Below are 11,441 nucleotides of genomic sequence, written 5' to 3'. Positions count from 1 at the left end.
GGTGATGGTTTTCTCTCTTGGAAGCTTGCAGCTCCTTTAGACAGCCAGTCCTCAGCGAAGAGACTTCCAGGCGACACAGAGCTTGATTTCTTCATGATTTCTGTCCCAAGAGTGTAGTGTCTTCAGCAATGGGGTGATTCCTTCAAGTTCTGGAAGACAATCAAAGTCAATGGGAATAGCTTATATGGTTCAGGGAGTTTCTTGAATTCCCCATGACCAGTAACTTTAAGGGGGGTTTCGCATGCCTGATACTGGGGTTTGGGTCATGTTTGAACGTATTTTCTATTTCTTAGGGAAAATGATTTTTTGCATATTCTTATAAACTTACTATCAAATTAAGAGACACAACAGAAGACATTTAGGTGGTAGAAGACCAAGACAGAACTAAGACAGAAAAAAATAAGTCAGGATTAATTGGAGAGTATAAAAAATTAGACTGAGGTCATTGAACAGATCGTGAAAACACAGAAGTAAAAGAAGCTACACTAAAGGAACATTTTCTTGGTAAAGTAAAATTTAGTATCACCTTATTTGTTGAGTCTTAAGAAAATCTTGAGAACGAAGGGAATAAAAGATTCCTGAGAATTAATACACAAGAGAAAGAAACTAATCAGACCACCAAGACTCGTGAGAACAATGTAAGAAGAAACAAATCAGAAATCATGTGATCTGGGTGAACATGGGATTCTGGTGAGTTATGCAGATGGACTGGCACTGTGACATGGAAGAAATAAAGTTCCAAGAATCCACTGAAACATAAAAAACGTGGACAAACTAGTGTCATCGTGGAAGCATAGTAACAGTTTTAAGATATCAAGAAGGGAATTGAATTTATTATGTTTAATGTTTGTTCTACGACTAAGCAAATTTCTATGCAGACCAGGTCCAATTTGACCTGTGTGAGGGTTCCTTTACTGGCATAAATCTTCATTGGTAGTAGATGAAAGAATACAAGACGGTCACAAAAATCTGGTGCAATTGCTAGAAGAAATATATAAAAATTCACTAAAAAAGAAAGCATCCACAAAATCCACCCAGGGTTTGAATAAAAAAGAAAGGTGCCAAAGAATTTTCTAGGAAAAGCTGACAAATAATCTTTAAATATTGTACTATTGATGAAAAAAGAGAGAGAGAGAGAGATGTGATATATTCCTGGAAAATACTTCCAATACAGAAGACTTGCATGACTCCTACGAAAGTGTGGAAGGAGATGTTAGAGACATATCTTGAGTGAGAGTCTGTGCAAGTTCATCTGAAAAGAATATGTGGCAGCCAGCTCTTGTAGAGGGAGCCCAAGAATTACTGATACTTCTCATGACACACATATGAACTCACAGTCACACGTATGACTGAAGCAGCAGGCACGCGGCCTGCATGGGTCTGTCCAGATGGGATCCTAGAGCAAAAAGGAACAATAAACACAAGCCCCATCCCTAACTCAGAAGCTCTCTTCCATCAATAGCCACTTGCAAATGAAAATTGAATTTTCTCCAAGAAAGTCTCATGGAGAAACACTTAAGAGTAGGCCTCATGACGGACAGTAGATGGCCAACAGAAGATGAACTCAACGGCATTTTTGGAAGTTCCTTTTCTTATATTTTCATTCAGAGCTTTTCTTTTCATTTAATTTTATATTTTTAATTTTTGTTTTTATTTTACTCTACAGGTTCTTTGTGTGTGTACACTAAACCAAAGGTAGGCAAGCTTAATTTTTGTCAAGAAGAAATTTGTAAACTTAAGTGTTACAACTGTCATAAACTTGAGCTCACTGACTGTTGTATTAATTCAAGAAGATTGTTGTAACAGTGAGCTAATGACTTGATTTTCAGTGGGCCACCCCTTTTAGTGCATCGATGTCCACTAAAACATCAAAAACATAATTGAAGAGGGAATAGCCAACACTGACGAAAATAAACACTATATAAGCAAAACCCACAGTTATTCATCTCTACTCCAAAAGGCACTGTAATTGCATGTGAGTGCTCAAGATGTTGATGGACACGTAGACAATATTAGTAGAGACTGACTGTCCCTGCACAAAAAGTAAAATTGATTATGCACTCTGCAATGATGAGAGTGTTTTTGTAACATCATTTAGCTCCTGTGGCCTCACTGCAAACGAGACTGTGAAAGGTGAAAGTGTTCTAAAGAAGGGTATTGAAGGAAGAGGATACGTACAAACACGTTAATTTTAACAACGCTATGCTTCAGACAGTTAGCTCAGACAAATAAAAATTAGGAAAGAAGAATGTGTCACTTACCATGAGATAGAAGAAATATTTAGAAGCAACTTTGAAATCTTGGTAAATTACAGATAGAAGCAAGTAATCAGATTCTCGGGGGAAAAGCAAACAATTTCTTTTCAGTATATAACTTTGTAATATTCAGAAGTTTTAAAGAGCTTCCTCCCACACAGCTCTCCAGGGTTGCTTTGAAAGTCTCTGTACATACGCATTATTTCTATTCTGCTTCCAACAGTTTAACATGATCACGAGTCAGGGCATTTCCTTTGTAGTTCAATGATATCTAATTCTTTAATCATAGAAAGAGTTTCTCTAGAAATGGTCACAACTACAGCTGGGACAAAATGGTGATAGTAAAAATGTCACAATCACTTGCCCTCAGAGTTGAGAAGTTAGAGACAGTACATTTGTTCTCCTAATCTTTCTCCATTTTTTTTTTTTTGATGAGTAATTCAAACTAGTATACTACATTCTATTGTGGCACAATACCCTTTGGTGATCAGAAGACAGAATCAAAGACAGAGACTTAGTTAATACCCTCGCATGAAAGCTGTCTCTTTAAGGGAGAGAGAACCGTGGAGCTAATGTTTATAATTCTTGTCCCGTGTCATCCTGGCAGAGATGAGAATAGAAAGCTGTTGCTGCCCAACTCTGTTGCAAGCTGAATGGTGCTCATTAGGGCAAGTCTTGAATTTCCCAATAGATCAAACAGAAGGGAGGATTTTGTAATACAGATTTACATGTTTTAAAAAAATATTCTGTATTCTTTCCAACATTTGTGGACAGGGAGCAGACGCTGTGTTGTTCAGTCAAACAAGACCAGATGTTACCAACATGCACTTGACCCTCTGTATGTGTCCCTTTTGCCAGCAAATTGTCAATCGGTAGTACTGATGGGTAGTTTTGACACCTAAGAACACTGGATCTATAAAGAACTTATAACACAAAGTGCTGGAAATAATTTACTTAGTATCAGTGATGCTTGTGGCAAGCAAGAATAATTCTAATTAATGAGAGCTCCCTGGAGGACTCAAGTATAGGTTGTTATAACATCAAGACTTAGGCTTTTTGGTTTTTACAATCATCTAAACAAAACTATGGTTTATTAAACAGTATGGTCTTATTAAAAAAAATCACTGTTAAAACTCAGGTAAGAATCCTGCCAGTCTCATCCCCAGCTCTGTATCTGGAAATCTGCTGGAGTCTCCTTTTCCTCTTGGACCCTATCCTCAATAGATCCCGAGGATCTTCTCCTCTAACATTCCTTTCCCAAACTCATCTCATTATCCCAGTCTCCAACACCAGCAGGCTTTCACTGGGAACACACCAGCTGAGCCGGCCAGGGAACCAGGTAAATTAACTGAAGACCTTCGCTCCTCCCATCCAAATCCAATCCGCCAGTCTTATCCTTAGCTCTACAACAGAACACCTGCTGCAGCTTTCCTTCCCCCGTGCACATCTCCTGTGGAGCCCACAGACTACCCCCTCCAAACTTCCCTCTGTCTACTAGTAACTTTATCTCATAGTAACTTTATCTCAGCCCTCAACCCCAGCAGGCGCTGCTTGGCCTGCACCCACAGGCCACACCTGCCAGAAAGCTAGATGACTGCCTGCAGATCCTGCCTTGCTTCTCCCTTTGTTCCCGCAGCCTCACCTGCAGCTCTGCAGCAGAACACACATGTCAACCTTCCCTAACTCCCCTGTTCCCATCTCCTGTGGATTTCAAGATTTTCCCAGTCTACCCCCTCTCTCCCCACTTGTTGATTTTTCCCAGCCCCAACTCCAGCAGGTACCCCTTGCTAACCCACAGGCCACATCTACCAGAAATCTAAGTAGGCTGCTTGCAGTTTTTTTCTTCTCCCTTTGTTTGCCCAATCCCCTAATCTCCTCCCTGGTGCAGTAGCAGACCTTCTGGGGTGACCTCTCTGCACTGTTTCTCCCCATTCAAAGGAGATGAAAAAAGCAGGTCCTTGTTGAACACTGCTCTCTTCCCTCTAGTGAAACCCTTTAGGTTCCTAGCCTATCCTCTTTTCTAAGTGTCAGTTCCCAACAACTGAACCACAATTAATAAAAACTCAAAGACAGAAATTGGGGTTCATCCTGAAGATCCAAAAAGCAAAGCAGCCAGCCACTGGCTCTTACCTTGACCTCAGTCTGAAATGGTGATTCTGCCTCTAGGAATCTCAGAATAAGATTGAGATTGAAAACTGTCATCTCCCATTTTATAATTCTTTCTAAGACTGGGATTAAAGGCAAGGCATGCACCACTGGGGTTAAAGCCGTGGACCACCTGGTTTCTATGACAACTAGTGTGGCTACTGGGATTAAAGGTGGGTGTGACCACTGCCTGGTATGCAAGGCTGCTCATCTTCAGGCAAACTTTTTTTTATATAACAATACAAATGAAATGCAACTACAAATAACCAGAGACATATTTTACATAGAACCACCAACGACTATTAAGTTCAAAGAAAACTTTCTATCAGGCAGCAACACATAGCCATAAAAGTCTCTGAAAATCCAAAGAGGAAACAGCAACAAAGGAAAAAAAAACCACCACCCATCCAACAAAGACAAATCCAGAAATCAGCACCTAGACATAGAAACATCCCAGTCCCAGAAGCCTAGATACCAGAGAAAAAGCACAATCACAACAACCAGGGCAAATATGACACCATTGGAGCCTAAATATCTCAGTACAGCAGGCCCTGAATATTCCAACATAGCTGAAGCACAAGAAAAAGGTCTTAAAACCACCTGTATGAAGATGATGGAGGTCCTTAAAAAACAAATTAATAAATCTCTTGAAGAAATGCAGAAAATATAAACAAACAGTGGAAGGAAACAGGGAAGAGTGTTCAAGACCTGAAAAGGGAAATAGACACTATAAATAAAACATAAACTGAGAATATTCTGGAAATGAAAAAATAGGAATCTGAACAAAAGCTTTTGAGTTACACTTCACCAACTGAATACAGGAGATGGAAGAGAGAATCTCAGGCATTAAAGATACAATAGAAAAAATGGATTTATCAGTTAAAAAAAATATTAAATCTAAATAAAATCATGATAGAAAACATCCAGGAAATCTGGGACACTATGAAAAGTCCAAACATAAGGATAATGGGAATAGAAGAGGAAGAAACCCAGCTCTAAGGCCTAGAAAAATATCTTCAAAATAAAATTATAGAAGAAGAATGTCTTAACCTGAAGAAGGATATGCCTATAAAGGTACAAGAAGCATACAGAAAAACAATTAGATTGCATGAGAAAAGAAAATCCATTTGGCACATAACAATCAAAACACTAAACATACAAAACAAAGCACAATAAAAGCTGGAAGGAAAAAGATCAAGTAACATATAAAGGCAGAGCTGTAAGAATTGAACTTCACTTCTTAGTAGATCTCTAAAATCCAGAAGGGTCTGGACAGATGTGCTGAAGACTCTAAGACACCGCAGATGCAAGTCCAGATTACTATACCAAGTAAAATGTTCAATCACCATAGATAGAGAAAATAATAGGCCAAATTTGAATGTTTAGCTACCAATCCAGTCCTATAGAAGACACTAGAAGGAAAAATCCAAACCAAGGAGGTTAACTATGCACATGAAAATAGAGGAATTAAATAATTTCACATCAGCAAAACCAAATAAAGAAGACACAGACACAGACACCCTACCACCACCACCAACAGCAACATCTATGCCAATGCCGATAAAACAATAAAATAATAGGAAATAACAGTCATTATTCATTGATATCTGTCAGCATCAAATGACCTCAATTCCCCAATATAATAACACAGATTAACAGAACAGATACAAAAACAGGGCCCATCCTTCTATTGCATACAAGAAACACACCTCAACAACAAGGAAAGATATTACCTCAAGGTAAATAGTTGGAGAAAGATATTCCAAGCAAATAGACCTAAGAAACAAGATGGTGTAGAAACATAGAAAGCAAGATGGTGTAGCCATTTTAATATCTAACAAAGTAAACTTCAAACCAAAATTAATCCAAAGAGATAACAAAGGACTTTGCATATTCATCAAAGGAAAAAATTGTCAAGAGGGTATTGCAATTCTTAACATCTTTGCTCCCAAATCTGTAAAAGAAAAATTATCACAGCTTAAATCACATATTGACCCTTACACACTGATAGTGCTGAATACATAAGACCCAACCCTTACCACTGGACAGGTAATCCAGACAAAAACTAAAAACTCAAACACTGGAACTAAGAGATGTTATAAACCAAGTGGACTTAACAGATATTTGCAGAACATTTCACAAAACACACAAAAAATACCTTCTTCTCTGCACCTCAAGAATTTTCTCCAAAATTGACCACATATTCTAATGTAAAGCATGCCTCAACAGATACAAGAAAATTGAAATAACTCCCTTTATTTGGTCAGACCACCACAAATTAAAGCTGGATATTAGTAACAATAAAAACAGCAGAAAGCTTACAAACTCGGGGAAACTGAACAACTCTCTACTGAATGAAAAATGGGTCAAGACAGAAGTAAGGAAAGAGTTCCTAGAACTCAATACAAATAAATGCACAACATATTCACACTTGTGGAATACAATAAAGGTAGCGCTAAAAGGTAAGTTCATAGCACTAAGTGCCTAAATTTAAAAAAAAAATGGTGTGATCTGATATTAGCAACTTAACCACACACCTGAAAGCTCTAGAATAAAAAGAAGAGATCCATGAGGAGTAGACAGAAAGAAATAATCAGACTCAGGGTTAAAATAAATAAAGTAGAAACAAAAAGAATAATACAAAGAATCAATGAAACAAAGAGTTGGTTCTTTGAGAAGACCATGAGGTGAAACTGGGGGAACTTAGGGAGTGGTCAAGATTTTGGCGGGCTTGTCTTGACCCTCCTCCGGAGAGGGGTCAAGTCTTGCAGGCACAGGGATAGGGCCTCCAAAGATTGAGGCCAGAGACCAGGACTAACAATAATTTTCTCAATGGTTACCACTTACCAAAGATAAATAAAAATCAAGATCAGATAGGAAATTTAAATAGACTTATAACCCCTAGTGAAATAGAAGCAGTCATTAAAAGTATCCCAACCAAAACAAAAGAAAAAAATCTCAGGGCCATATGGTTTTAGCATTGAATTCTACCAGACTTTCAAATAAGAGTTAACACCAACTCTCAAATTATTCCTCAAATTGAGGAATTATTGAGTTACTCCTCAAATTATTCCACAAAATTGGAACAGAATAAACTTTGCCCAATTCTTCTTTATGTTCACAGTTATTCTGATATCAAAACCACATAAATACCTAAAGGAGAAAGAGAATTACAGACTAATTTTCCTGATGAACATAGATACAAATATATGCAATAAAATACTAGCAAATTGAATCTAAGAACACATGAAAAAGATCATTTATCATGATTAAGTAGACTTTAATCCCACAGATGCAGAGACAAAAGTCAATAAATGTAATCCACAATATAAACAAACTGAAAGAAAAAGAATAAAACACATGATCATCTCATTAGATTCAATAAAGGTCTTTGACAAAATATAATACCCCTTCATGATAAAAGTCCTGGAGATAATAAGAATACAAGAGATATACCTAAACTTAATAATGGCAGTTCACAGTAAGCCTATAGCCAACATCAAATTAAATGGAGAGAAACTCAAAGTAGTACTAATAAATTAGAAATAAGACAAGATTTCCCACTCTCTATGTATGTTCTTAATATAGTGTTTGAGGTCTTAGCTAGTTAAAACAATAAGTCAACTGAAGGAGTCAAGGGGCTACGAATTGGAAAGGAAGAAGTCAAAGTATTGTTATTTGCCAATGATGTGATAGTATACATAAGAGATTCTAAAAATTCCACTGGGGAATTCATACAGCTGATAAACACTTCCCCCAATGTAGCTGGATACAAAATTAACTCCTAAAAATCAGTAGCCCTCTTATATACAAATGACATTCAGACTAAGAAAAAAATAGCGAAACAACACCTTTCACAATAACCTCAAACAATATAAACACCCTTAGGCGTAACTCAAACCAAGCAAGTGAAGTGATAAGAACTTCAATTCTTTAACAAAAGAAATTGAAAAGGTTATCAGAAGGAAATAACTTTCATGCACATGGATCAGTAGGATTAACATAATAAAAGTGGCCATCCTGTCAAAAGTAATCTAGAGATACAATGCAATCCCCATCAAAATTTGAACACAATTCTTCACAGAACTTAAAAGAACAATTCTCAACTTCATATTGAAAAACAAAAACATGGCATAGCTAAAACTATCTTGAACAATGAACAAACAGCAGGCGGTCTCATTATTCCCTATTTCAAGCTGTACTACAGTGCTATACTAAGAAAATACTGTAAGCTATCAGCATTAAAAGAGACATGCTCATCAATGGAATTGAATTGAAACCCAGGCATAAATACACACACCTATGTACACTTGATTTTTTATAAAGTCATGAATATGAACTGGAAAGATAGACAGGATCTTTAGCAAATGGTGCTGATCAAAATGGATGGCTACATATAGAAGAATGCAAGTAGATCAACACCTATCTTCTCACAAAAATTCAAGTCCAAAGAGATCATTACCTTGATATAAGACCAGGTACACTGAATCTGATATAAAAAAAAAAAAAACAAGAAAGGAGAGAATAGCCTTGATGTCATCCTGAACAGAACACCAAAAGTGCTGACCCTAAGATCAATAATAAATAAATGGGACCACATGAAGCTGAAAAGCTTCTGTAAGCAAAGGACATAGTCAATTGAACAAAGTAGTAGCCTACAGATTGGTAAAATATTTTTTCCAACTCTATATCCAGTAGAAGATTAATATCCAAATTATATAAAGAACTCAAGAAGAAAGGTATCAAAAAACAAAACCAAATAATCTAATTAAAAACAGGGTACAAGCCCGGCGTGATTCCGTCCTGTGTGCCTGTTCTGAGAAGCAGCAGGCAGTACCCTCTTTCCGACTTCTCTGCCACCGAAGAACGCGCCTCCACCTCATGGAAGACTCGATGGACATGAGCCCTCTAAGGCCTCAGAACTACCTTTTCGGTTGTGAACTAAAAGCCGACAAAGATTATCACTTTAAGGTGGATAATGATGAGAATGAGCACCAGTTATCACTAAGAACGGTTAGGTGCTGGGTGCAAAAGACGAATTGCACATCGTAAGGCAGAAGCAATGAACTATGAAGGCAGTCCACTTAAAGTAACACTGGCAACTTTGAAAATGTCGGTACAGCCAACAGTTTCTTTTGGGGGATTTGAAATCACACCTCCTGTGGTCTTAAGATTGAAGTGTGGTTCAGGGCCTGTGCACATTAGTGGACCGCACCCAGTAGCTGTCGAGGAAGGATGTAGAGTTCGAAGATGAAGACGGGGAGGAAGTAAAGCTGTTGAGTGTGTCTGGAAAGCGAGCTGCTCCTGGAGGTGGCAACAAGTTTCCACAGAAAAAAGTAAAACTTGATGAGGATGATGATGATGATAATTTTGATGATGAGGAAGCTGAAGAAAAAGTTCCAGTGAAGAAATCAGTACGAGATACCCCAGCCAAAAATGCTCAAAAGTCAAGCCAAAATAAAAAAGACTTAAAACCATCAACACCAAGATCAAAGGGTCAAGAGTCATTCAAAAAACAGGAAAAAAAAAAACCCTAAAACATCAAAAGGACCTAGTTCTGTAGAAGACAGTAAGGCAAAAAATGCAAGTGAGTATAGAAAAAGGTGGCTCTCTTCCCGAAGTGGAAGCCAAGTTCATTAATTATGTGAAGAATTGCTTCCGGATGACTGAACAGGAGGCTATTCAAGATCTCTGGCAGCGGAGGAAGTCTCTTTAAGAAAATGGTTTAAACAGTTTGAAATATTCCATCTTACTTAATTTCTGTAACAGTTGTATATCCGGCTGTCCTTTTTATAATGCAAAGTGAGAACTTTCCCTACTGTGTTTGATAAATGTTGTCCAGGTTCCATTGCCAAGAATGTGTTGTCTAAAATGCCTGTTTAGTTTTCAAGAATGGAGCTCCACCCTTTACTTGGTTTTAAGTATGTATGGAACATTATAATAGGACATAGTAATAGTGGTGTTCAGATGTGGAAATGCTAGGGAGACAAAAATATACATGTGAAATAAACTCGGTATTTTAATAAAGTAAAAAAAACAGCCTACAAATCTGAACAGAGGAAACTTAAATGGCTGAGAAATACTTAAAAGAAATTTCAGAATCTTTAGTTCAGGTAAATGAAAATCAAAGCTTACTTTGAGATGACATCTTGAACCTGTCAAAATGAGGTCCCTGATAGTATTCAGTGGAGTAGTTGAACAAGGGGGTCCCATGGAAATCTCCAAACAACCCTGGCTATTGCTAAGATAATGGGTTGCTTCCTCCAAAATGGCAGCAGAGGTTCCATTGTCAAGGACACCCACACAACTCATTTAACACACAGAAGTCCAGCTGGTGCCTACATGGAGCCTCCATGCCTACATTCTAATGTCTTTGGTGTGGGAACCTACTATGCAGGCTACCAACGGAGAAGCATAAACACCAACTCAGTCACAGAACCTTTGACCTACAATTTGTCCTCCCTTCAAGGTATGCTGGAATGACTGTGGCACAGATGTGAAATTGACTAGCCAATGTCTGATTTGACTTAAGGTCCACTCCATGAGACAGAACTCATGACCAACACTGCTTGGGTAACCAAGAACCAGAGACTAGTTAGCCCCAAAACTAGGATAAAACCAAACACTACTGGTACAAAAATGCATGCATGCATGCATGTATACATACATACATACATACATACATACATACATACATACATACATGTGTGTATGTAATGACTCCTAGTGATACTTTGCTATACTCATAGATCAGTGTCTTATTCAGTAATCAGAGAAGTTACTTCTGCAGCAGACAGGAACAGATGCAGAAACTTACAGCCAGACGTTATGCAAAGAATGAGAGATGGTGGAGGGAGGGAGGGAAGAAGGGGGGTAGGGAGAGAGAGAGTCAGTCCTTGGAACACACAACTTTAAATGCAAGGTCTCTATCAAATCCCTTTCCTCGGAGCTTAGGGAACTCCTTGGAATAGAAAGCAGAAAAAAGTGAGAGCCAGAGGGGTTGAAGACACCAGGGGATCAAGGCCCTCTGAGTTAATTAAG

The 11,441-nt window shown here is 38.0% G+C and overlaps 1 pseudogene; it reads left to right on the top strand.

The window, feature by feature from the left end:
* Window positions 1–9,197: 9,197 nt before the first annotated feature.
* LOC125412048 (nucleophosmin pseudogene) lies at window positions 9,198–10,431 on the top strand (annotated as a pseudogene).
* The last annotated feature ends 1,010 nt before the right edge of the window (window positions 10,432–11,441 follow it).

The sequence above is a fragment of the Myodes glareolus genome, chromosome 4 (genome assembly GCF_982192425.1).
Source record: "Myodes glareolus chromosome 4, mMyoGla1.1, whole genome shotgun sequence".
Classification (NCBI taxonomy): domain Eukaryota; kingdom Metazoa; phylum Chordata; class Mammalia; order Rodentia; family Cricetidae; genus Myodes; species Myodes glareolus.
The sequence above is the reverse complement of the archived record's forward strand: the minus strand, read 5'-3'. Positions and strand labels throughout refer to the sequence as shown.